The sequence below is a fragment of the Trachurus trachurus genome, assembly GCF_905171665.1.
Source record: "Trachurus trachurus genome assembly, chromosome: 9".
NCBI lineage: Eukaryota > Metazoa > Chordata > Actinopteri > Carangiformes > Carangidae > Trachurus > Trachurus trachurus.
Window position 1 is genome coordinate 24,832,121 of NC_139895.1, and position 22,697 is coordinate 24,854,817.

Here is a 22,697-nt window from a genome sequence, read left to right on the forward strand (position 1 = left end):
ACTTGGGCTTAGATGGATTGATTTCAGATGACATCATACGTTATGCAATGGAAATCAAGTATCATTTTTGATGGCCATAGAGGACTTTGGAATCAAACTCTTTCACTTATCTCATCCCTTCCTGTCCACTCCTGCACTGACCCTATTCTCACCCTTACAGCTCGCCTGAATATGCAACAGGCCCGGACACCCCCTGCCCCAACACTGCACTGGAGCTGTTCTAAAGCTGTCAAAACACCCAGCTTCTCACACAGCTTCTCCCCATGTCCACAGAGAGTTCTCCTCAAACACACTAACAAACGTGCTAACAAACACACACAGGCAACACACACCCACTGAAAAACATACAGCCCCGTACGCTGACACAAGTAGGTCAGAGCTGCAGTGGGTCTTCTAAGCAGTCCTCCAGCACCATGGAACTGATAACAGTATCAGAGATTAAATTCTACCTTCAGCCTTGACACACACACTCATGAACAAACATTATTTGTAGATACTGTATGTAGATCAGTGGTATGATATCATCTGGTTCTTTGTTTGGTTGGATGGTTTTGGCAGCCATCTTTTTTGTTTTGCGACAGAGCAAGAAAAAATGCAGTAACACAGGAATTTCAATTTATTCCCCTAGGAAGAAAACTTAGAGGTCAAAGGTCACAAATGAGACTGGAATGACTGGAGGCTTAAGTGAAATGAGCTTGTGGGAACCTGGCATTACTGAATGATCAGTGGTAATAACAATAATAATAATAGCCTGATAATAATAACAAAAAGTGCACAGATAGACATCCATGTCTGTGACTCTGAATCTCCTTTTCTTCACACTCTTAATCTCTCTCCTCTCTCCCTCATGCATGCACTTTGACGTGGACAAGCGGCTCAGATGCATTTGCCAGAGCCAGCACCCTGGCATGAAACTAAGTGTGTTTTGTAACAGCAGGCCTATTTGGCAATGGGTGATGGGCATGTTAACAGAGTGTGAGTTTAAGAGAAAAACATTCAACGCCAGATAAGGCCTGAGAGAAAGTACAGAAAGAGACAGACGGTGCAAGAGAAAGACAGGCAGAGGTTACTGTTTACTTGCTGAGTTATCAGTGTATTCTCTTATCTACAGTCAGTTAGAAAACTCCATTGACCAGCTGTTGTTGCCTCATTTACACTCTAATGAAGATATATCGCTCCATGGCTCACAACAGAAAAAGGAAAATATTACTGGAGCAAAAAGTAGCAGTGCAGCAGTCAGAGGGTATTGAATTGAACTGGATAGACACACCAGTACTTCTTCATGTTTATGCTTTGTAAAAACAGATACCATTTTGAAATTCTTGGTTTGTGCACATCATTTTTTACACATTAAAAAGGCTTGGCAGACCATTTTTAATTTCACCACCACTAGTCCTATTGGAAAGCTCCAATTCGTATTCCCACCACTGTTGAAATTACTGCGGCTTCAAAACCAATCTTGGAGTCACACTGAAGTTATTTTATTAAATCATGGTTCTAAATGTATTTCATTGTATAATCCTTTAACATCAGTCATTTAATATAACACTTTTTACGAACTGGGGTCATAAAATTATGAATAGTCGTAAAACTAAACTAAACTAAAAGCTGTAATTGAGATTTATGTGCTGTTAAACGTTGTCTCTGGCATTCCAAACATACAATATGAGATAAAAAACACATGCTGTTAGTGTTGGTATACAGTGCTTGTCATTAGCTATCACTGTCACACTGCACTGCCACATGTGGAATGACATCAGTTTGTAATTTTGACTCCTTTTGGCTGCAGATACAGCAAGTGTTCACTGACCATTACACTGATTTACGATCAGGTCAAGACTGTGCTGGTGATGACAGGCCATGATGGTGGAATATGTTGGGAATGTAAAGTGGCCTGAGGACCTGGATAGAGGAGGGAATAGTTGGACAAAAGGAAAGGATGGAGGGTGGCATGAGGAAAGAGAGGGGGCATAAGGGAGGGAGTTAAGTTGGTGCTTAACTGCCTGCTGTCTGCCTGAGGATAAACAGACCTCTGATTATGATATTAATGCCAACTTAAATGTTTAACATTGAGGTGCCTGGGGTTCGCAGAGTGGTGCCTGGAGTGACGAAGAACAGCTCTGAATATTCCTCACTGTCCCTAACTAGCTCGAACTTCCCTGTGGGTATGGTGCATCTCTAACTGCTAAGTAGGTAAAAAAAAAAAAAAAAAAAAAAAAAAAAACATTATTGAGAAATTCATATGATTCCATGGGCTTTGTATTTGATGAATTGTTTTCTTGTTGAGTTAAAGTCTTTGCTTGTTTGGTCAAGCCCATTTCATCAAGAATGACAGCCTATGACAGGAGAGAGCCTTGGGGTAGTGAGGGGTTTTGAGAGATTAAAGGGTTAAATGGATGCTCTGAATTCCTGAGTGGCACAAGTCTTTTGGAAGGTATAATCTACACTGTACATTCTAACTTGAGATGTTCGAGTCTACACAAGAATGTCGTGCTATGCCTACGTTCATGTATAGACACAAAAAGACATACAGACACTACAACATTTTGTACATCAAACAAACAAACACCACCTTAACATCACACACACATCAACAAACACACATGCACACTCTCTGCTGGATAGAGACACACAGGTCAGTAGAGGTGCCTCTTAAGCTGTGGCTGTCAAGTGCCAGGGCTAATCTTATTAAGGCTCTCTTCAGCTGCTGCTAAAAACTCTTAAAGTGATAGTTCACTTTGCAGGGAAATTTTGCACATGTTGGACCTAAGTGCATCTTTACAATGTGAGGGATTTGCCTTTGTTGGGCCTGGTTGTGTCCTGTTTGAACACAAGTTTATGGGTTTCACGCTACCGTAGACTCTTCTATAGGAGCTAATGAGAAGAAAAAAATATACGAACATATCCATACAGCTGGTTTATTCATGAAGAAGCACTATGCACTCCGCAGTGTAGCTAATGTTTCAGAAAAGTGAAAGATCACTTTAATTTCCATGGGAAGTACTGTACTGTAAGTGCTGAGTCAGTTAAGGGCTTGGTGGATCCAGTGGCTGTGCAGGACTGAGGGCATTATAAGGATGAAGAAGAGTTAGGTGCTTAGGTCAAGGGTCTGCCTAGAGATGGCGTCATGGTGGAGTGTGTGAATCAGCTTGAGGACTGAGACAGAGACAGATAGGGAAATGGGGACGAAGATCGGACGAGGTAAGGAAAGAATATAGGACCAGGGTGAGGGCAAAGCCATAAAACTGAGCTTAGCGAGGGAAGTAGCATCATCAGTTCCTAGCTTATAAGGACATTGCCTGCAGAACTTAAGACTACAACCACACAAAGTAAATAGAGAGATTAAAAGTCTGATGTGATCTTGTGGGAAAACCAGTTGGTCCAGTTTAAAATCCCTATGGGAAATATGACTGATACATGGGTTAATATTAAGAAATTCATCAGTATTAATGTCCTCCGATGTTATTCATGGTGAGCTTTTAAAAACAAAAAGTTCATCCATGCTCATTCGTTATTCTTCTGTACATTTCTCACCAAATTGCAAGAGGACTCACAGCCTCTGTTGAAACTTAGACCAAAGGTGAGGCAGACCCAGGATCAGTACATGGTGGTGGGATTCTGACCCTCTGATGTCAAACATCTCGCCCCTTAACAAATCTAACAAGTGTAATCCACTGAACGTTTTCTCTGTGCCACCTCTGATTAGACTTTCAACACTTACTCTCTGGATACACACGTCCAATGGGTTCAAAGTCAGTTTGAAAATAATTTAATCCTCCAGCTTTATTCCCTAGTGACTTCTTAATATGTACTTGAGTGAATCCATCAGCAAGGATCAGGAATGAGCTTTTCAGGGGCTATGTGTAAAGTGTCTTAAACTGTGTTCCTGGAGTATATTACAGTAATATGGTGATAGCAAGTCAAAGGTGTGATAATAGAATTAGACTGCTTAGGCTATGTAAATGAATTTCCCTTTGGGGATTAATAAAAAATAAAGTAAAATTAACTCTTATTCTTATTCTTAAAAGAGGAAACCCCACATTATACTCTAGCAAAGTGGTGCAGACTTTTTACGTATGCGTCCTATATCTATCATGGATTTTCTTAATATGGATAACCCCTGAATGTGAAATGATTAAAAGTTTGAAATTAAATATATATCTTTAATTTAAAGCTCTGAGACTTAAGTATGGTGTTTACTGAAAACACTATTTTCTATTAAGCTTTACTGTGGCTGCCTTGTTAGTATTCATGACAGGTATAAAATAATATAGTATAGGGCATGTATTTATTGGAATAAAGGCTGCTACCATGTAATACAAGACATATTGACTGTAAACTAGTGTTTGCTGTGATAGTATTTTATACACATTATTTGTGTTTAGGGTAGCAGTTCCTCTGTGTAAGGTGTCTTCATTCTGTTGCAGTGAGATGCTAAAGCACTGTGCATTATAAGGTATATTTGTCACTAGCCCATTAATGCAGATTAAAAGGTTGGCCAACAACAAAGTACTGTAATGTAATCTGCCAGGTGGTCTTTCCAAGTTAGCTGGAATCTATCACACTGGACACTGGCATCCAGCTACTATCTGTGGTGATGTTGGAAATGTCTGTAACCTCTGTGAACCTCAGACAGGTCCACAGCTACTCTCACAGTCTGGTGAGGATGTATCAGAGTAAACTTTGAACCGGGGTTGAAATCAGACAACAAACAGGAAAAGGTGAGGGAGGGCAAATAGAGCTCTCATTCCTCTTGAGATCTGCATGACAGAAAGAGATCCAATGTTTGTCCTTTTGTATTGTCTTACACAGAGTACAGAGCACTGAATTTAATGTCAAACTGCTCAAATTTAGGAATAATGTGGCAGCAACCAGGAGGAGGAGCAAAGGGGAAATGTTTAAGCTGAGAGGAGAGAGATGCATTTGGCCTCAGCACAGGTCAGTCAGTATTCCAGAAACAGCCTGATCAAACAGAAAGCCGAGCCAAGTCAAACACCTCTGGACTTCAGTCCGGCACAGAGAAGCAGAGCTGCAGTCCCGCCGCGATCACACTGCACACAGTTACCATCCCTCTCTGCAGAGTAGTGTACAGCAGATGGTCCTAACCTTTTTGGCTTGTGAACCTTTTAAATGAAGCAAAGTCCTCCTGGCACTTCCCCCACACACCCAGGTTGCAGATCCATGATCAGCTAAAGTAAAGAGGGATTTATTTGTGTGATTTAACTGAATAAGGAAATATTTTTTTTAAGTAATTTAAAATAAAAATGAACACTTATGTGTTGCTAAAATATCTGATACCTGTCCTGTCCTACTAAATATCTCAAGATTTACCATCCAATTGCTTTTCTGTTCAGTACCAGTTTGTATCTTTAATCAGCTGATCAAATGGTTTAACGAAAATAAGTCAGTGTTTAAAACAGTAATATCTGATCCAGTTATCCAAGGGATCTTTGACAAATTTGTTGTGTATAATGTAAACTAAAAATATCAGATATGCTGTCCTTTTTCAGCTTCACTTCCAGTTTTCTTTTTTACACTCAAAGACAGCTATGTTGTGTCAGGCTAATCTAGTATCCATCTTCCTCTATTTAAAAATGCTGTTGCTCACGCATACAGAAATAGAGAGGTGCAAATGAAGACGTTGGAAAGAAGGGGAGTGCAAAAAAAAAACTCACAGAGAGACTAAGACACAGACAGACAAATAAACCACATAACAGAAAGTCAAGTCAGAACAGGAAGGGCTTTTGTTGTGTTTACTTCAAATAGCCTGTATGTTTATCCATTGGTGCTGCTGAGTTCCTCACATTGTACAGCACTTGCACAAACAAAAACAAACCTGAGGTGAAACCCTTGCATCTCACATCCAGAGCAAAACAACAATGCATTTATCTCAATGGCTACACAATTTTGATTTTATTCAGTTGAGCACTGAGTGAGCTTTATAAACCTAAGAGTAGTGGAGTCAAGTAATCCTCCAGTTGGCCTGAAAACACAGATAGCTAAATGTTCGGATACAATTTTCACCTGGCGGAAGTGGAATGCAATATCCTGCACACTGCTTGAATCTGTCAGGATGGAGGTCATCATGCATTTCCAATTGTGGGGATATTGTTAAAGAAGACCACACACACACACACACACACACACACACACACACACACACACACACACACACACACACACACACACACACACATTGATGATACACTATTCACAGTAGCCATCCTAAAATAGTGTGATGGAAAAATCTATAATGGTGTCCGGTTATTTCCGCACTGCTTCCCGGTGGCCTGGTGATACAACCGGCATACAATGGTCACCGCACACTGTGACCACATGTCATTCACTTGCCAAACTGGAACACAGCCGCACATGCTTTAATCATTTGAATAAGGGCAAAGGGGCAAGAGGGTGGAAGCTCTTTTGGATGGTGCATTGCTGTTGATCCCAGCTAATCCCAACCACTTGTGAACAGAGGTCATACAGACAAGAGAAATGTTCAAATGAAACACTGAGATACTCTGGTTATGTGCACACAAAATGTAATCTAAACTTATCTCAGAGTAATCTGTGTCATTCTATGTGGTGTTTGACCATTTAGTTTATAACTATAGTATGTCCCTGTTCCTACTGTATTACTGATCACTGGAAGTAAAATGCAGAAGTCAATATTCATGCAGAACTTGACCTCCGTTGGGAAATGCATCCGTATTAAGTAGCACATGGTATTAAAAAGGAATGATATTGATGGTATGGATTAAATATTTATATTGAAATAAGAGTGATGTGTTCTAGTCAGAGACAAAAGGGAGAGAGAAACAAAGAGAGAGATTATTTCACTGCCAAGGACATTTATATTGTTTGTCCTTTTATGACCACTATGGATTTACAAAGTGCCTTGTGTCTGCAGTGCTTCTGGTTTTTTTATGGTCTCCATGAACACAACTTGTAACACTACATCATGGAGCTATTTCAGTTTGTTTTCTGGGTTGGGTAGGGGTTGAGAGGGGGTTCATAAATTTACTTCATTAGTGGATAGATGGGATGGAAACCATCTACATCACACATAAATGTCAAATGCTTCAGCTTTGGAACAGACATGTGAAGATGTCTGACCAGAGACTCACAAAAAGATATTTAATTGGGACACTTCATGCAATCGGAGTTGAAATCCTAACATCTTACTTGGGGATATTAAGGAAAATACATGAAAAAAAAATCCCATGTATAGAGAAGAATAGTCTAATATACCACATATTATATACCCTAACCCATACATATACTAATACATGATATCAAGAATTACAAACTACAAAAAAGATTAAGATTTTTTTTTTTTTTTAAAGCTTCCGAAGGCTAACTTGCTTTTTTTTTTTTAAGTATATATTTTTGGGGAGATTTTTCCTTTAATTGATAGAACAGCTGAGAGAGAGACAGGAAATGGGAGGCAGAGAGGGGGGGGGGATGACATACAGGACAGGGCCACTTAACGCGGGATTCGAACCGGGGCCACCTGCAGTGAGGACCCTATAGCTCAACACATGGGGTGGGTGCTCTACCAACTGAGCTAAACACTGCCCCAAGGCGAACTGTCTTGTAGCAGAGGGAAGAATATTTTCTATCGATATTTTCTGGAATAAAATGAACTGAAATGAAGTGTATTGCCTGACCCACTGCAACTGTACTTTTGGTGCCTTTTAAATCAATGAAGGTTGGGCTCTTGCACTGTGTGTATGATATGAAAGCAGGAATTGAACCTGACCACAAAGTTTTATTAAGTTTTTCCTTCACTTGGTCTAAGTGAAGGGAAAGGTTATTGAAGTGCGCAATTACTAAAAATAGGTCCAAACTACAAATGGCTGACCAAACCACACTACATGTGGGGAGTCAATTTAATTTCAGATTTCCATGTGGGAGCAAACCACATGGAAACGGGAGTCAGACAAACACTGACTAGGATGATGATGACAGAGCTCTCATTTGCAAATGGCTACTCTCGGTTATCATATCTGATTCATGCAATCTGGTCTACGTTAGTGTGTGAGTTAGGGAGTAAAGAGAGAGAGAGTGTCAGTCAGGTTGCATCAGCCTCCAGAAACTGCAAAAAGGCAGCCCTCAGTCAAATGGCATGCATGCAGTTAAAAACAGAGAACAATGTCTGTGTATAAAAATAAATGTAGAAGGAAACACCTTATCCGCATGACACATGCACCCACACAGTTATAGAACACACACAATTACAGATTTAAATCCTGTGGTTTCATCAGTGGCTTGGCCAACACTGAAACTAGTCTGACCCTGATTAACAAGAATGGCACCCTTGGGCGTTTTTCTCTCACTACAGATTAGTTTAAAGCCTCTGGCTCTTACTACAGCAGAGGCACAGACACAAAGACATGGCAGGGAGAACAATGATTTTGTCAATGTGTTTATCATGGGGTTTACATATAGGAGTTGCACCTCAGTGTGAGTCACTGTATCTGTATATGTCTGCTAATTAGTTTGGGAGCGTCTTGCGTTGTGAGATTTTTGGATGCATATCTGTGATGTTGCTAGGGTGTGGGACTTTACACAGAAGGAAGAAGTGTAAAAGGAAAATGTATTGTGAGAAACAAGATGCTTTCTCAGCCAAGCCTATGGTCACAAACAAATCAGGGTGTAATCACTGTTCCATTAACACCATCAACTATTGATGGAGCTGAAATGACACAAGGGTATATGTCTACAAGACACAAAGCGTACATCTCCCAGAACTTCTTTCCTCTGCGTCTCCTGTGGACAGGCAAGAATGTTAAACTGTGAACAAGCGCTCGCTCTCTCATCCTCACTCACTCTCACACCAAGGCACAGCCAATCACTGATGTTGCTGAAGGTGCTAATTGGGATTTCTTAATTCTCAGTTAATGAAAACCACAGCCTCTGAATAGTGTGTGTGATGGGATGTGACTTGTTTTTATTACAGGAAGGCAAGGTGGATAGACAGGCGGACAAGACGCGAAAACAAATGGGAAGATAAAGAGACAGACAGCCAAGGCTTAAAGGCACTGAAAATGAAAGACGCTAGAGATTACGACTGTGTGTCAGCAACATAGAAGCCAAACATATTGGGCTGTTTGAATCCATACAAACATGAGAGATGGCTGATGAGGGGGGGGGGGGGGTCAGCCTCCTGACTCCTGTAGATGATGCAAAGACAGAATCACACCCATAAACCATGCAAGTACCCCAGAATAAACACACACACATACACACACACAACTACCAGTAGTATAAAACCCTCAGACAACCTCCTATGGTGTGAAATGTAATCTGTGATTGCAGCACACACACTTGAATACCTAGTTGGCATTTCCTCAGTCATATGACTGTGGAGCCAAATCACCCAAGGGGATCGGCTCTCTGCCACAAACGAGAGGAGCAGATGCTAAAGAAAGAGACACCCAGGGATCAAATTGCATATACGCAGAAATATGCATGCATAATCACACAGATACACATGAAGATATTTCTGTTGCAAGTTATTTCGCTACACTATCATGTAACACACACACAAACATAAACTGTGAAGAGCTACAACCAAAGAACCAAGCAGAGAGACATATGGTGACACAAAAAGTTTAAGGCAAGACACAACCCACTAAAAACTGTTATTAATTGCAGTCCTGAATGCATCTAGAGTGAAACTTTTACTGCGTAAAAACCTTTGACCCACAACTCTTTCCCCATATTCTGTCAACACTGAGGTTGTGTAATACACCTCCCTATCAGTGAAGCCACGCTGGGACACTGGACACAACCCCCTGTCAGACTCTGGCCTCGGCCCAGCCTGGAGCTGTCTGAGCAGCCACCACCGGATGAGGGCACCCTGCCTGACACGGACTGGCTCTTTTATCTCCTCGCGCCCTCTTGGTCCGGCCCTGCCCCGTCCTCTCCTCGCTGGCAACACAACACCTTCTTATCATACACACACACATTCACATGAACACAAAAGCCATTCCATCACACAAGAGCTGTCTGGCCTTGTAAAGGTGTGTTTTACTCGCCGCATACAGAGAATCAGGAGTGTGCACAAAAGCCTTTTACACACATTTGTGTTTGATTTTACAATAATATTGTTTGTTATTGTTCTGTATACCACACTAATAATCTCATTTGTTTGCTCATTGTAATTCAGCTGCAGAGGCCTAACTGTAATTACACTCACTCACACACACATGCAGTCAAAACAACAGAGTGGGAGTACCATTGACACAGTGCAGTGGATTACCACATAAGAGGAAGTTAAGACAGATGTTCAAAGGAGTTTTACATGTGGAATCAGTTTAAGTTTTGTTTCTGGTCTGAGAAGTTACGGTAAAGTAAAGACTGCCTGTGTGGTTGATTGTTTCTATTTTAATTCCTTCTATTCAAATCCTGTATTCACCGCCTTTCACTTTGAACTTAGAGAAGGGAGTTGGCGATGATTTATCATGTTTACTGCCATATGCAGTCCAGCGCCTGACATTCTCCCTCTGCCTTGCTCTCTTTCTCAACCTCTCCTTGTCTTTCTCACCCCCCTAGCCTGCCCCGCTCTAATTTCCCCTCAGCCAAACCCCCTTTCGTGTCCCTCTTCCTCAGGATCTGTAACTCCGACCGTTTTCCTCCTTTCTTTCTACTCTGCGTTCAGTTTCTCTTGTACTCATTTTCAAACAATCTCCTTCTCTTCTCTTCTCTTCTCTTCTCTTCTCTTCTCTTCTCATGAGGTCTATCTTCCTTAACTTTCCCCTAGCTCTCTCACTCTGCTTTCCGCTCTTGCATACACATTCTTTTCTCACTGACACCCTGTTTAAAAAACAACCAAAGAGGCAGCCAATAAGAGAAAAACAAACTGTACAGTTGCCATCACCAGCACAATCACTTGCTCGCTCGCTCTCTCTCTCTCTCTCTCTCTCTCTCTCTCTCTCTCTCTCTCTCTCTCTCTCTCTCTCTCTCCCAAACTTACTTAACAGGACAAACATCATGTGGTGCTGGTAAGAGAAGAAGACACTGTTGTACAATGACTGTGAGTCTCTGTTAGTTTCTCTGTTTTTTTCCTCTTTTTCTATGTGTGAATGCCTATACAAACAACGCACACTATCCCACCCATGCGAACATCTCACAGTCGCCCAGTCATTCTGAAACCAGTGGAGGGGTGGTGTGGGCTTGAAGCATACTTTCTCTGTGTGTGTCTCTGTGTGTGTCAGAGTACGTACACTCAGTTTCCCTCGGCCCCTTCATTCCTTCTTACTGTAATTCCTCCCAGGCCATGGTTCTCCTCTCACCTCCTTTCATCCACCTGTCTGCCTCACCCATCCTCACGCATGTTGCCATTCATCAGCACCTGCAGCCACTTCAGGTCTTACCTGCACCTCATAGACTAATTAGCCTAATTAGACGATACACACTGGTTTACTCTGCTTGTGAGTTTTCATTTGGGCTCTTTTACCTGTGTTTCTGGCTTCAGCCATAACAGTGCGCACATCCTATGACAGTGTCCGTGTGTCTGATATTGCTCAACTCACACTAAGACACAGCTTCTTCTATGACTTCCAGCTGTGTGGACTTGGCCCACTAGTCGGCCATCCAACAAGCCAGGAATGTTTGGTGTGCAACCCAAATGGAAAGCCCCACTTACCCTGACACACACACACACACACACACACACACACACACACACACACGTCCAGCCTCCTCTGGAGACAACCTACTCCTCAGAGCAGGGGCAGACAGAGGGACGGGCCTCACCCCAAAGGAAGAATGGTTCAAATTCCACAGCTGATAGAAAAACACAAAAGAGTGGGACAGAACGGAGGAACTGATGTCAACTGTGTCAGACCACCACCACCACCCCCATCGCAAACACACACACACACACACATATATATATACACACACACCATTCTTTCTAGGCTCACAGAATAGGAAAAATAAAGAAAAGGGAAGAGGAAAAAAAGTCAGGAAATATTTTACTCTCGTGTGCATTGTTGGTGTGGTGGGTAACCAGCAAGGTTTGGCTGCTGTTATCAACTTTCCATCCATGCTTTGACCTCTGTGTGCTTTAGCACATACCGTACAGTTACTGTGTCTCAAATCAGATTCTTAAGTTAGTACACTCACATAGGCCTACTCAGCCCGCTTGTGAATTTTGACAGGGTAGCATTGTACTAAACGCTGCTGCTGTGCACTACACAACTTTTGACTATGGTTGTCACTCCCCAAAATCGCATGTGCAACCTAAGTAGCTATCCTATGTTTTATTTTCCTGTGTTATTCCCCCGTTTCATGCAACATAGTTCTGAGGCAGCACATCTATACCGACGACACACTCTACTCCTTCAGCCACCGTTTCCACAAGTTTGGAAAACACATTACTGGTCCCTCCCCTTGCCAAAATGGGTGAAGGAAAGAGGTGTCCATCATTTCACACTGGTACTTCTTCACCATTTTAAATGCACCATCCAGGTACTTACAGCACACTGGATGTTGCCATTATTGTCTGCGTGCCCACATTTATGCATTCAAAATAGCAAGGGTGAGTGCTGATGCTGAAGTACATGATTTGAGACACAGCCAGTAAGTGCACTGGCCACTGCTCTGTAAATGCTAGGTGACTCCACTCTAGAGCTATGTCTTCAAGCTGGAATCACCCAGGATGTAGGGAGCGATCTGATTTCTTTAAAGCAAACAAGACTTCTGACACACAAACCCTGATTTTACTGTTTTACTACCAAAAAGAACTAGATTAAAGGAGTTCACAGCAAACAAAGCCGCCTTTTCCAGCCTGTTTAAATATTGCCAAAGAGAAAAGTTTTACAATTTGAGTTGCTTATAGTGCCAATTTAAGTATTTTGCCATCATCGCAAAAATATAATTTTAGCTCAATATCTCAATACTTAGCTCAACTGTCAATAAAAGCTATTTTATCAAAGTGTACAGTGTAAGTTAACTGTCCATTTATGATAGAAACCATGTGGCTTTTATCACAGTTTTGCAGAGTTGGTCTTGGGTTGGTATAGAGTGACACACCCATTTTTATAAGTTTTCGTTTAGAAAAACAGGAGTAGCGTTTTATTCACGCAAACTTCTTGTGGTATTGTAATTATGGTTATAGGCTAAATGACAGATGCTGGGGGCCCCCACCCACCCTGCCCCCCTTCAAAAAAAAAACTTCAGAAATCTGTCCGGAGCATAAATTGAAAACCTGACTGAGAACCACCCAAACTGACCAAACCGTTATGCAACCCCTTACAGCCCTGCTACATCTACCCACATTGGAGACCTCTTGGCTGCAAGCACATACAGTTTAAATCACAAACACGGAGTTTGTCCGGGGCTCCTACCTTTGAAAGACATGCACCTCTGGAATCAGATCTGGTCTCTTTCCCCTCGGCGTCCACTCTCAGCTCACACCTCTCCACTGTTCCTCTCCCTTCAGTTTATTCTGGGGCTGCGCTCGTCTCTCTCGTGTCTCCCCATTAAACTGCACAAAAAAGGCACAAAACGCATGCGATCACTTCAGGGCATTCCTCTGGATGACAACATCTACTAATCAGAACTCAAAATGTGTGTTTTTACACTTGCTCCGTTTCAGCTTGGACTTGAACGCCCTCAAATTATCGGCTTCGTTTCTAAATTCGCGTGTTTGGTGAAGATCTGCCAGAACTGACAGAAGAAAAACACTCCCGACTGTTGGAGCTCAGAGACGCCAGGAGGAATGTAATTATATGAAGACTGCTGCATATTGCAAAACGCGCAGACATGCTCTTGTTTGCAGGACCGCTCCTCCGCTATTGTGCTCAGGGATCTGTCTGAGCTGTTGTCCGGCTGTGGTCCTGATGCGAGTTTTTTCCACGTCCCTTTGTTGTTTCTGTCACACCTACAAGGAGGGAGCACATGGAGGAGGGGGACCCTTGCCTGGACTTTCTTTTGTCTGTCTGTTTGTTTCTACACAGCGATGCTTATTCGATACAGACACAGAATACTCTTTTTTCCACGAAATGTAATCAGTCCGCGTGCATTTTCATCCTCATCCACATCCGTCTGATCTCACCTAATCCCATCTTCTATTCATTCTTTTTTTCCTTTTTTCATTTTTTCCTTTTTCTTTTTTTGCTATCTTGTTAGAATACAACAATCATAAGATTTTTATACACGTCCCGTCTCACCAAAATTTTCGCCTGAAGTTTAAGTCCTCGCTGGGGAGTGGACTAACGCTGCCGTCTCTGTGTCTGTCTGACTGTCTCTCTCTCTCACTCACACACACACCACTCTCTCTCTCTCTCTCTCTCTCTCTCTCTCTCTCTCTCTCTCTCTCTCTCTCTCTCTCTCTCTCTCTCTCTCTCTCTCTCTCCTCTCCTCCCCTTTCCTTTCCTTCTCTCGCTGTCTCTCCAGAGCGGTGGCAGAGCTCAGTTATGTTTCACTCCTGACCAGCCTTCACCGAGAGCACGCCAGCGCCTATCAACGAGCGGAGTGACGACAGCCTCATTGCGAGTCACCAGTGCCACACCCATCCATTCATAAAGTAGAGAGTGCCAATCTCCAGACCGGACAGTGCGCATGGCCAGGAAGGGCGAGGTGGAGCATCCGTGCTATAAAGGGATTGAGAACTTGCCTATGATATTCATTGTGTCACATATTACACATTTTAATACTATTGTATGATATAGTTTCACTGTAATGTTGGAGAGGATATTTCCAGATGCTTGTGCAAGCATGTTTTCAAAAACAGTTTAACCTATAGCTTAAGGGCTGTGTGCCGGAATGAAATACCAGTCAGCAAATTACATTGCATCATATGGGGCAACTTGTGCAATTTTATTCAAGGTCAAACAAATTGAAAAAAAAAGGTAAACTGTTAATCTTTTAGGGTAATTTTCTTGTACAAAATGTGAATTTGTGCTCTTGCTCTTGATTTTATATGTCTTTAAGACTGGCTGAAGAAACTTCAACACATCACCTCTGAAAGTCACTTTTTTTCTGAAGTCTTATGGAACAAAGCTTGCAAATGATGTAAACTCCATTTATAAGTATCGGGTAATGTATTTGTCTTGTACTATGTATCACTTCATATACTGTAATAACAATACCATTAGTAAATATGTCTTGCTTGATGTCTGATGCTTCTCAGCAGGTCTTCCTTGCTCGGTTGGTCACTGCTTGTCAGTTCCTTGTGCACCTGGTTGAACCTGCCTGTTTGTGGGATGTTATACAACATTGCAAAGCCTACAGTGTGCACTACAATGGTCACATGTTTACACCTTTGTGTTTGTCTTTAGGTTTGTCCTCAGAACAACTCATCCGGTTCATAATGAAATTGTTTGGTGGGTGTTGAGTCACGACTAACATTATTGTGTTGTTGATGAATTGATTAGATCCCCACCCACAGGGTTGTACCGATACTTAGTTTTTTCTAAGTTGTAACCATCAATCAATCGGTTGACCTGTGTGTGTCCTGTTTGTGCTGTTCATTTATGTAAACTGGTCAGCTTATGTTCAGTTTTGTTAATGTTAATTTATCCGTATTTTATAAAGATGTTAAGAATACATTCTTAATTGGGCACTGATACCCAGGTGATGCCAAACCACAACATCTCCTATATGGGACAAATTATTCACTGGCATTATGACAGCAGTACTGCAGTCACACAGCGCTGTACTACCATCCAGCAGGTTCTGCTTGTCAGTCCACATGTCTGTACATTACAGTCCAGCTTCTCTGAACACCTACACCAGTTAAGTGGCGTGAACTTTACCTGATGTCATGTGATTCATCATTTGGTAACATGCCAACAGTACAGAATCCTTGGAGGCACCACCTCAGTTCTTACCATATGATAACAGCCAGGGCAGTTGTGTGAGGAAGATTAGAGGCTGCTGGTGTCATTAAGACTCTTACAAACTCAGTTATGGAGATTACATCAATTTACAGTATTAGGCTACATATCCACTTGAAAATACACTAGTGCACAATGTACAAAAAAGAGGGCTTCAATTCAGCCTTCGGTGTCGACTAGCTTATTAGAGCTGTCAGTGACGCATTTCAACACCAGACTTCATCAGCATTTATAGGGGAAAAAAAGTTCTCTGTGTATGCATTTTTGAACTTGGCAAAAGCATAAATGTCAACAGCAACTGTGGGGCCGTGGCCCGTGAGAGGCCCCCTTGTCTCTCACGGCTTCTCTGCTCAGCCAAGCATCTGAAACAGCCATTGTCCTGTGAAGGGAACCAAGCAACCTGCCCAGGCTTGCTCCTATCTCAGCATGCATGCAAGTCCCAGGCAACCATCCTCAGGCTGTGGCCAGTATGCATGGGACTCAAATATACACAGATGAACACAGGACAGACGAGTGATGGAACATCATGCTGTAGCCATGACATAGATACCGTTGGGATGAACTTCTACTGTGGATGCCTTAAAAAAAAGGGGGGGGGGGGGGGGGGATTTCTATTCTACATAGGCCTGTAGTGTTTCCTGAGCTCTGCTGACATACAGTTTGGCACAGTGAAGGTCATATGTGTGCTTAGTATGTTCACCTGTCTGCTTTTGTTGGGCTTGTTGTCCCGTCTCTTCTTCGTGACATACACATGCGTGCTGAACCTTTATATCAAAGTGTCTTGTACAGCACTTTTCTGTTGCCAGCGGCCTCTGCTATAGCACTATTGATGCAGCCATATGGGCACAATAGGGGCATAATGGGGGCGTCCAAATGGTTTGCCCCTCTCTCTCTGTCAGTCTTTCTCTTGAGGGGGCAAACTGCTGATCCCAGGGGTGTGAAAGGCCTGCATCAGCTAAATTTCCACAAACAAACACAGTTGGCCTATGCATGTCACCCCACAGACAGACAGACACACACAAATACACATTCACACACACAAACAAATAATACACAACTCACCACACACACAAAGACATAGGTGATCTTTGTCCCGCTCAGATCGATTTCACTCAGCAACTCTGTATCTCCAATGTGGCATTTCAGGAGCCACAATGGCCTTTGACAACAGCCAACGAGTGACCACAATGACATCTAACTTTGGATGCTGTCTGACCACAATGGGCCTCTCTTTGCCTCAGAGCCTCTGCCATTCTTCTGCCTGATCTCTCAGACAAAGCACTGTTACAGAAGTACCAATTGAGCTTGAACAATTGCTCACAATGGAGTCACTGACTTGGTGTTCCAGCCCTCTTGCCAACTGTACCACATTCTGGGCAGTGTGGTGTGGAGGTGAATTGGCATCAGAAGCTGCCTCCCTCAGAAAGATTATTGCAAATTGACTTTATGGCTTAGATATTGATTTGTAATCAAATATTAAATGAAAAATAATTTTCCAACTGCTTTGAGTCCCAGTATGAGACTCTAATCTGTGTTTATTTTTGGAATGGGTGTGCATGTTAGAAAAAATAAATTCCAGTGGATATTTGTAGTTGTACCATAATTTATTTCTGTCTTGTTCTACTTTTATCGCTTTGCACAGTTTCGGAAATATAACTAAAATTAAGAGGCAATGACTGTGAGTCAGAGAGTTAAACTGTCTCATCCCAGGAATCTGCAAAGGAAGTGGTAAAATAATACTCAACCACCTGATCCTCCAGGAATAGTTTGTTAGGGGCAAAAAAAAAAAAAAAACACCCTCCTCAAAACAACACTATCCTCCTTACCAGCTAAAGTACCTCCCAGATTTGTAAAATGCATTCTTAGGATCAAATTTGTTTCTGTACCACATTCTTATGTGGCATACATTTACAGTGTTTTGTTTATTTTATGCAGAGCTGTTTTACATCTGGCCTGTCTGTTGCAGCCATTTTGAAATCCAAACAAAAGTGCCTCAAACTAAAGCTATTTGACCCCATCATGACTCCATTAGGTTTGTGTAGATTACTTTTCCTGTTTGTGGTTGTGTTGCTCATGCGCATATACACACTTTGTGCATGTGCAGGGATTTTGTGTAATTCTTGGTGATGACTGAGGGGCCAGGTGTCAGTGTGGACAGAGATCAGAGAGTCGATGACATAACGCCCGCCACGAGTTAATCCCTCAGTCTCTCCATGCATCCATCCACCTCCATCAAGGAGTGCCCATCCAGCCCTGGGTCCACACCTACCCAGTTATGGGTGCCCAGCCTTCTTGGCCCAAACTCCGAGCTGCCTGTGTGTCCCTCCTGGGCATCATTTAGGTGCTATGAATAGACACTGGCGTATGCTTGGTGCTGTCAGCTGGGCATTGGCACGTGTGGCTCATGTCAGCACGGCCGCAATGCAATGCTCCCAACTGGCGTCACTGCACCGACAGCACATTTGGGTCGCCATGGAAACAGGGACGAGCAAAGCTACCTCTGCCCTTACATCCATTGGTTGTGTTTTCCAGACAAACTCTCTCTGTTTCTTCCTGTCTTTCTTTGTCCTGTCAGTCACCTGCTCTCTCTTCCTTCTTCCTTTCTTTTTGTCTCTTGTTTACGTGACCTATGTGACGCTGTGACCTGTGTGTGTGTGTGTGTGTGTGTGTGTGTGTGTGTGTGTGTGTGTGTGTGTGTGTGTGTGTGTGTGTGTGTGTGTGTGTGTGTGTGTGTGTGTGTGTGTGTGTGTGTGTGTGTGTGTGTGTGTGTGTGTGTGTGTGTGTGTGTTCTCCTATGGTTTTCTCATCAGTAAGTCAATCTCCAAGCCACGATCTTCTTCAGGTTTTCCAAGGGCATGGGGCCTGTCACGTCCCTTTTGCTCTCTTGGCCGAACTTCTCTCTTCTCTTTTCTTCCCACTCCATCCACACAGGCATGCAGTGTGGGAGTGACTGTCCATAATGGAGGGGTTGTTTGGGTTACTCTGTTTTTCATGAAGGTCTGACAGCTTTCTCAGGGCAGATGAGCAGGTTGCAGTGTTTGTACTTCTGCTCTATTTAACGCTTTGTGTTTAATCACACACAATTTTGTGTGTCCTGGCGAGCAGTCAGGAGGCCAGATGGGTAAAAGGGACAGGTAGGCCTACTAAGTTAATAAAACTAAACTAAATGTCAGGAATTACTCATCAGTTGCATCCACTGCCCTGTGTTGTGGTTGTTACGTTTTTAATCTCCTGGGAGTGTGTAAGGCTAAGACACAGGTCCCGAGTTTGGCTGTTTAACATGAAAACAGTGATTATCCTCCTCCTCTTCCCCTATCTTGTCCAATTCTTCCAAAACATTGACATCATTTTATAACTTGAGCAAAGATCTTGTAACATCTTCTACCTAACCTCTCTGAGTGATTTGGCATTACCAGACACTGTTATTTTCAGAAGAGCTGAAATCATCTGTTGAAACAATAAAGTATTTACTGCAATCAGCAAATGAAGCATAGCACACTTGCAACAGTGTTCCTTTCTTAAACCATGTGTGAGTTCTGATACACGATACTAAGATGTGTTCTTTTAATTTATTCTTAGCCATGGAAAGGTTAAGTTCATGTCCAATGACTTAAGCAAGAAAACACATTAACTGACAATGATTAGGACAGAGCCAATCAGTTAAAGGTTAAACTACTCAAACACTTCTATAGATCATTGTCTGTACTGGGTTGTGGCTGCGTGCATGTGGGAACATATTTAATGTGTGTATTTGTGGTGTGTGTGCAATAATGTTGAGTGACAGAACAGCTGGGGAATGCACTTGGTTAAAATGGTCAGTGTGGCATCATTTCAAATCCAGACATGCAGGTTTGCTCATGAGAACTAAGTGTTTTCTTAGTGTTTCCTCTTGGACTGAATATAAAATAGGTATAACCTTTAAAAAAAAAAAGCAACTGATGAAGAATTCTAACTAATTTTCATAGATACAGCACAACGGGAGAGGGGAAAATAGTTTTAAATTGTGGATGTCAAAACTAAAACTAGATTGGCACTCAGTAGAGGACATACCTCTGCCAAGGCTAAACGGTCCTACACAGGTTTGTCAGGTCCAGATTCCTATCTGGACTCACACCAAATTGTACAAGTCAAAGATCGAACAACCATTAATATGTCTAATGTTATATCATTATGTACATCATTTTTGAGGAATCAACAAAAATGAAAAAATGAAAAATTTCCCAGATCCAACCCATTTATTAGATCACCAAAATTGAACCACCTTGGCACTCGGAGAGGTCAGAGCAGAGAGTGTCACACAAAATACACCAGACTTCAGAGACTTAAAATTGATAGTGAATGATCTGGGTCTACCCCTAAAATGTACAGGGTTCTTCCATGGCCCATCCACCACTTCTCCACCAAGTTCAGTGCAAGTCAGTTCTGCAGTGTTTGTGTAATCAAACAAACCAACAGCCTGACAAAGGTGAAAACATAACCTCGCTGGTGGAATGATGAATGAAATGCATGCACTTGAAATAGAGCTTCCCTGACACAATGAAAAACAACGTTGACATTTTAAGCAGATATATTTAGTTTCACTAAAATGCCCCGTCCTTGTAGTGTATGTTCATTGATTGAAGTCCTGAATGCACTCTTTTGTTTCCTAACTGCTGGACCTGGTGCCTCTTGACACTGAGATGATTTAATGAAAATTTGTTTCCCTGTTTTCCAGTGGTGCCCTAGATAACCTCTGTGTGACGTCTCTGCAATCTTAGCTTGTCTGGGCTTTCTCCATAGCTGCCAATTAGGAATGGTGAGTGCACACTGAGGTGAATGCCAAGTTGGACCACGCATAAAGCCTGCATTTCTCTCTGTCAATTTCTTTCTGACACACATACGCATACACACACACACACACACACACACACACACACACACACACACACACACACACACACACACACACACATGCAGAGACACAAAGACCACATGTTTATGTATTTTGAATTCAGGTTGTGCCCTGAAGAAGCCCATTTATCTCTTTCATATTAACCCTATTAGCGGTCTCACTGCCAGGGCACAATGATAAGGGTTTCCAGGATATTGCTGTTATTATTGCTGTGACTATTTTGAGATTCAATAAGTCTCTCACCCACACACTAGAGGTAATGAGATGGGCGTGTATGTGTGAAAAAGAGTGGTAGTGAATTAAAAGCAAAAAAAAACAAAAAAAAAACACCAGATTCACAATGCAGAAGATTAAAAAAAGATTTGATGATAAAATCTCCTTTATACTATATATTATTACTGAAAGAAGAGTGAGTAACAAGTTATCCTGGATCATTTTAGTTGTAATCATATGATAATAAATATCAGCACAGGCACACAATCTCACACACAGACACTGATTCAAATCTTAGATGAGACTGACTTTATTTGGATTTCTGTCTGGAAAATGAACCCATCATCATTTGAATGGTGCCATCTGCACATATCGCCACATACACACATGGGCATAACAACACAAACACACACAAGCTCACACTCCAACGTCAGCACATCAACGTCAGACAATCCAAACAGTACCCAGTGCTAGGCAACCATGCCATCCCGGTGCAGATGGCAGGGTCTGATCATGTTTATTTTACTCTAATCTAATGCACTTAAGTCCCAATGCCTACCCATGCCTTCTAAATTATGTTACTTGGGGTATGTATGAGGGTATGTGCATGTGCGTGACCTAATTGCTGTTGTATAATGCACTATAGCAAAATGTTCAGTGTCCTCTCCCTGTATTCACTTTCCATTTTTTAACAACATAAAGCAAATGTGAGCTAAAGCAATAAACCTTGGAGTTTTTTGATTCAAAGCTGCTTTTTCTTTCTTTTTTTAACATTGCCTGATAGCAGCAGTGCATCACCTCCACCGATATCTGCCTGGGAGTAGAGTATGCCATCTCTGACATCTAGTACAGCAGTAGCCTACTATGCTTTCAATCCTGGCTCATAAAGCACTCTCCCCTTTAAGAGTGTTGTGTTGTATGACCCTGAATAGGGCACAGTGGAGGTTCAATTAGGCAAGCTTGCAACTACCGGTAAGGCAGGGCCACTGAGGTGTGGGATCACATTTATTCTGTCCAATATGGGTTAAGGTTAGGGTTCAATTTGTCTCAATATGTAACCCAACATGTCTCATGTAACTGAGTGAGCAAAAGCCTTTTCAGTCAAGTCATTTCAACTGAGTTTGGCAACATGATGCCCTTTATCCTGTGCTATAGGTTGTGGTGAAGATGGGATACAGTGAGTCAATCCTTACTGTATGTTGAGACATTTTCTCCAAAACCAGATGCCTGCAGAGACAAGCAGTGTGGATAGTTCTAGTATGACATGTGTGGGTGTGGGTTTTTAATTGGTCGTACCCTCACGAGTGCCTCGGTTTTCTGTCTGCAACCCTTTATGTGTGGGTGTGACTTCCAATGGTACAGTCTGATGATCTACAGTATACAGACGCTGTGGTTGCAGAGGTGGGTCACTTGGGTTGATTTAGCTATAATCTAGTTTGTAGCAATAGAACAGTTCCACCTTATTGTTCGCTACTGTCGTACTGCATGCAGACTAAATGAGCTGTTTAAGTCATGAGTCCATTTCAGTTGCTCCACATTCCATTTATCTTTATCATCATGAAAAAAAATAACAGATGCTGTCTTTACACACCCAGTACCAAAACAAAGTGTCTTTCAACACAAAGCAGACATGAAAAGCACTTGATCCTCATTGAATATAGTAGCCTATTACAGAGTGTAAACAAATACAGTGTGTCAGAGATGGATTAAAGTTTTGAATTGACAGTGAATTATCACCTGGA

At 42.1% G+C, this 22,697-nt stretch overlaps 1 protein-coding gene across 4 annotated transcripts in view; it reads right to left on the bottom strand.

Annotated features, from left to right (window-relative positions):
• rhobtb4 (Rho related BTB domain containing 4) overlaps positions 1 to 22,697 on the bottom strand; it is a 539,043-nt gene that overhangs the window by 25,369 nt on the left and 490,977 nt on the right. Inside the window, exons 2-3 of one of the 4 annotated variants that reach the window (XM_083979521.1) lie at positions 14,184 to 14,293; positions 13,359 to 13,498 (exon numbers count right to left, since the gene is read on the bottom strand). The gene's annotated coding sequence lies outside the window, so the exon portion shown is untranslated. Of the gene's footprint in view, positions 1 to 13,358; positions 13,499 to 13,593; positions 14,158 to 14,183; positions 14,335 to 22,697 lie in introns of those variants that run through there. The other 3 variants (XM_083979522.1, XM_083979520.1, XM_083979523.1) reach the window with 3 other exon arrangements.